The sequence below is a fragment of the Garra rufa genome, chromosome 19 (genome assembly GCF_049309525.1).
Source record: "Garra rufa chromosome 19, GarRuf1.0, whole genome shotgun sequence".
Taxonomy (NCBI): Eukaryota; Metazoa; Chordata; class Actinopteri; order Cypriniformes; family Cyprinidae; genus Garra; species Garra rufa.
The window spans coordinates 11,214,063-11,220,062 of record NC_133379.1 but is presented as its reverse complement, the minus strand read 5'-3'; positions in this window follow the sequence as shown (position 1 = coordinate 11,220,062).

Below are 6,000 nucleotides of genomic sequence, written 5' to 3'. Positions count from 1 at the left end.
AAGACTCTTAATTCAAATTAATTCAGCAAATAATCTTAATTACATAATTGTTGAAAGCCAAAAGGCTGAAGCTAAAATAGAGTGAATCACAGGGCCCTACGATGACTAAGCTGTATAACTAATATATAATTATACAATATCACACTAATAATAGTAATTTAAAATGAAAATTTCATATCTGTTTAATGTTTACTCATTTCCTAAGTAGCCATATAATAAGCAGGAGACATAAACTCCATCCCAATCACCCTCTTGAGTTTTGTTTTGTAGTGCTATTGCAACATCTCAATAAGTCAACAGATGAAAGTCATAAAATGTACAAGAAAAGAACACTCAGAGTTGTATACTGCTGTACGCAGACTATAAAGTGATCCATCTTCCTTACTAAGGCCATTGTGTGGGCCAAGTCAGGGGTTTTGTTTGTTTTCTGGCATTGATGTTGTGTTCTTTGGCCTATTCTTTGGTTTGTTTGGCCAGGATAAGCTTGAGGCATCTTGAGCAATATCCAGTGCAACTTTAGGAGTTAAGTGAAATGCAAACATCACGTCTCATTTTAAGATAAGGTTTTACTAACATAGTACCACATGAATGCCCTCAGTCCTGCATACAAAGCACAGGGAAGTCTAAACTAAACCCACACCTAAACAAATTGTCATTGGTTGGGTTGCAGAGATTTTTCCTGGCCAAGTGGGTGTTTTATTTATTTTTTTGGCCAAGGTAAGTTGCACACCAGACCTGACTTAATGCTAAAGCCTGGCAATGTGAAACTAATACTAAACTCAAAATTGAAAAGGTTTCTTCGTATTAAATGTTCTTTTGTTGAATACTTTTGAAATCCCCAGGATATAAGGGTGCTGTTGAACCTTAAGAAGTTTATTAGTATTATTATTTTTATTATTGGGAATGAAACAAAAGAGCACATATAGCCAAACATGTCAGCAGTATATCTATATGAAAATATACATACACATAAATACAAAACATTTTGTTTTGTAATTATGATAGTAGCCATTGACTTCCATAGTATTTTTTTTCGTGCTATAAAAGTCAATGGCTACCATCAACAGAAAAGAAGATATTTTGAAGAATGTTGGTAAACAAAGAGTTGACGGTAGCCATTGATCTTTATAGTATTTTTTTCCCCCATACTATGGAAGTCAATGGCTACCGCTAACAGATAAAAAGATATTTTGAAGAATATTGGTAACCAAAGAGTCGATGGTAGCCATTGAACCTTATAGTATTTTTTTCCCCATACTATGGAAGTCAATAGCTACAATCAACAGAAAAGAAGGTGACCATGTTGGTAACTAAACAGGTGAGGTGATGGTAGCCATAGACTTTTATAGTATTTTTTTCCCCATAGAAGTCAATGGCTACCATCAACAGAAAAGAAGATATTTTGAAGAATGTTGGTAACCAAAGAGTTGACGGTAGCCATTGACCTTCATACTATTTTTTTCCGATACTATGGAAGTCAATGGCTACCATTAACAGAAAAGAAGATATTTTGAAGAATGTTGGTAACCAAAGAGTTGACGGTAGCCATTGACCTTCATACTATTTTTTTCCGATACTATGGAAGTCAATGGCTACCATTAACAGAAAAGAAGATATTTTGAAGAATGTTGGTAACCAAAGAGTTGACGGTAGCCATTGACCTTCATAGTATTTTGTCCGTACTATAAAGTCAGTTGCTACCATCAACAGAAAAGAAGATATTTTGAAGAATGTTGGTAATCAAACAGATGATGGTAGCCATTTACTTCCATATTATTTTTTCCGTACTATAAAAGTCAATTACCATCAACAGAAAAGAAGATATTTTGAAGAATGTTGTTAATCAAACAGATGATGGTAGCCATGCACTTCCATAGTATTTTTTTCTGTCATATAAAAGTCAATTGCTACTATCAACAGAAAAGAAGATATTTTGAAGAATGTTGGTAACCAAACCATTGACGGTAGCTATTGACTTTCAGAGTATTTTTTTCCACACTATAGAAGTCAATGGCTACCGTCAACAGAAAAGAAGATATTTTGAAGAATATTCGTAACCAAACAGGTGACGGTAGCCGTTCACTTCTATAGTAGTTTTTTATTCCATACTACAAAAGTCAATGGCTACCGTCAACAAAAAGGAAGATATTATTAAGTATTAAGTATGTTGGTAACCATTCAACCAACAAAACATGTTTTTAGCAGCTTCAAGTTCTTGCTTTTAGGTTTTTACTTCTGGGTATTGTTTCCAAATCATGAATATAATAATGTACAATTATAAAAATTAAATAAAAAAAACATAAACCCTTTATAATGTCTTCCAGATGATTAACTAAATCTCCAGTCACTTTTTCCTTACACTTCAGTCATTCACATGTCCTGAGTTCAACTTTTATGTAATTTCAGACACGCCATTGAGAATTAATTATAATCACTCGAGTTGCCTTTGTACTTATTACATCTGAACTTTCACACTTTAAATTTGGACTTCTCAGGCACAGTCAGTTCACTGCTTACCAAAAATGAGATAAATGTTTGTGCTGTTCCATGCAAAGAGGATTAGATGTTCTGCTCTACATCAGACAGGAATAATAATATTTATTGTTTATAGCGTAATATGACTGGATCGATCTGTACAGATGTATACAGCACATGGAGTTTGGGCTTAAATTATAAATTTTGTATTAGAATAAATGCACAGAGGATCAGGGCTCTTCGTTTCACTCTAGCTGGCCTTTGAAGAACTTCAGCGTCTGCACACTGACTCCTGATGACTTGAACACATGCAGGAAGTCTTTTTTCACATTGTGCAGGGCACGAGTCACGAGTTATGACTCGGCTTTCCCTCTGAACCTCGATATTATGTTGACAGCTCAAAAAATGCATAATTGTGTCAAAACATAGTGATGAACAATAGCATTAAACTGAATATTTTGATGTAAACAGACATTACTTGAGTTGGCGAATTCACCTTTTTTAAAAATGATAAAAATATGATTTGAGTGTGTTTAAAATGCATCCATTGATAGTTCTGCAATTAGCCTTAGTGACATAAAGGTCTGTAATTTGAAAAACATATAAAATATAAAAAAACACTACGGAAGTCAATGGCTACCATCAACAGAAAATAAATTATTTTAAACAATGTTGGTAACAAACAGTTGATTGTAGCCATTGACTTCCAATAGTATTTTTCTTCCATTTTATGTAAGTCAGTGGCTACCGTCAACAGATAATCAGATATTTTGCAGAACGTTGGTAACCAAACAGTTGATGGTAGCCATTCACTTCCATAGTATTTTTTTCCATACTGTGGAAGTAAATGGCTACCGTCAACAGAAAAGAAAACATTTTGAAGAATGTTGGAAACCAAAGAGTTGACGATAGCCATTGGCCTTCATAGTCCCCCCCCCCCCCCCCCCCCTTATTATAGAAGACAATGGCTACCGCCAACAGAAAAGAATGTATTTTGAAGAATGTTGGTAACCAAACCATTGACAGTAGCCATTAACTTACATAGTATTTTTTTTCCACACTATGTAAGTCAATGGCTACCATCAACAGAAAAAAAAGATATTTTGAAGAATGTTGGTTACCAAACAGTTGATGGTAGCCATTGACTTCCATATTACTTTTTCTGTATTATAAAAGTCAATGGCTACCGTCAAAAAAAGGAGATATTTTTTAGAATGTTGGTAACCAAACAGTTGACAGTAGCCATTGACTTCCATAGTATTTTTCCATACTATGGAAGTCAATTGCTACCATCAACAGAAAATAAGATATTTTTAAATATTTTGAAAGAGTTGACGGTAGCTACTGACCTTAAAAGAATTTTTTTTCTCCATATTATGGAAGTCAATGGCTACCACCAACAGAAAAAAATAAAGGTTTTGAAGAATGTTGGTAACCAAACAGATGATGGTAGCCATTCACTTCCATAGAATTTTTTTTTTTCCATACGGAAGTCAATAGCTACCGTTATCAGAAAAGAAGATATTTTGAAGAATGTTGGTAACCAAACAAGTTTACGGTAGCCATTGACTTACATAGTATTTTCCCCATGAAAGTCAATGACTACCATCGACAGAAAAGACGATAGTTTGAAATGTTGGTAACAAAACCATTGACGGTAACCATTGACTTCCATAGTATGTTTTTATTTTCAGTGGTTACCAACATTATTCAAAATATTTTCTTTTGTATTCAACAGAAGAAAGAAGTTTATACAAAGCTGAAACAACATCAGGGTGAGTAAATGATGACATAATTTTCATTTTTGAGTGAACTGTTTCTTTAAGATGTTGGAAATGCAGACTCGGAATATAATGACAGCACTTACAGAATTCCCCTGTGATGTATGTTTATACATTTTTAGAAGAATGAAATTGATTAAAATAGGTGAAGATACTCTATTATGTAATACGTAGGTGATTTAGGACCCAAATAATGTATCTAGAATGTCTCTCAAAATCTTGCACTTTGAGATCTCTGTGTTTGGCTGACTGAAGGGCACAAAGAAACAGACCTCTGAGTTCTTTATCAGTCATTTTGTCTGTTCAACAGTCCGTGACCTTACGGCCCCTCGCTTGTGCACGACTAACAAGCCATAAACCCCAGAGTATCGCATTCGTCTGGAAGCATTTGTACATCTGGAAAAACTTTACTCTGGACAAATGCATGCGCAGACAAGATGGTGATTGTCCAGCAGTTCACAGCAGCATGGCTCTCACAGAAACTCATGTCCAATCCATGATACCCAGTCCCAATATTTAAAAATTCATATTTTAAAATTTCATTTTAATGTAATGCTAAAGAGTGTCATCTCTCAATGTTCAAAAACTCCAATAAAATCCAATAAAAAATTTCATTAAAACTTGTCTGGAATTACATTGAAACCATAAAACAGCAGGGTTGGGGAAATTACTTTTAAAAACGTATTTCACTAGAGATTACAGGATACACCATTCAAGAAGTAATTAATCTTCTGAGGGGCAGTACTAAATGAAAATAAATAAATAACTTGCATTTGTCAGAAAACAGCAATCACTTAATAAACCAGTGGCCTATCTTTAAATTTTTTGCTTTAAAACATTTATTTAAGTGTATCATTTTTTGAAATTCACACTGAAAAACATGTAAGTTTTATACGTTTTATGATATCAGCACATATCAGTATCAGTAATTAACTTTGGAACTTGTGGATGGACTCTGAGTACAGCATGACATCTAGTGGACATCTAGTTTTGTGAACTAAACAAAAATAAACCAGGCCTTATTCATTTTAACAATGATGAGCTCAAAGGGATGAGCTCAAATCCGCAAGGTCCTCAGCATGAGATTAGTTCTCCTATCCACAGGACATTTTGGTTTTTGATTGATACCTAAGAGATTGCAAGTGTTGCTCAGAATATCCCCTGATCACTATATGTTTATGTATTGTTTCACTCTTTCTTTTTTCATTCAAAACTGACTGCCAACATTGATTGTGCAACTTCTAGTGTAATATATATCTTTTAGATATAGTAAAGTTATTCCTAGTTATCACAACCTAAACATGATGCATGCCAACATAAAGGGCTATTTTAGTTCCTCATTTTTATACAAACTTTATCTCTAGGCATTATGCATTTAGATATTAGGAACAAATAGATTGATATACAGTATTATTTCTCAAAGTTTAACCCTTTTCTCTGCAAGTTTGATGAAGGTCAATGTATTGACTTTTTAAGGCATTTTTAAGACTAAGTGAAGAAAATGTAAGGAATAAATGGAATGAAACACAATATATCATTATGGTCCTCAAATGTCTTGTATTAGAAATGCTTGCTCCAAAGTTTGAAAATAGCACTTCCAATAGATCTCTATCACTATTTATTTTACAAAAGCAAAAAAGTAAAAGGCTTGAATACATCTGTTCCCAACAACTAGATGTAAATATATGTCAATGGGCCTCCAAAAAACAAACAAACAAACAAACAAAACCCACTGATAAAAATG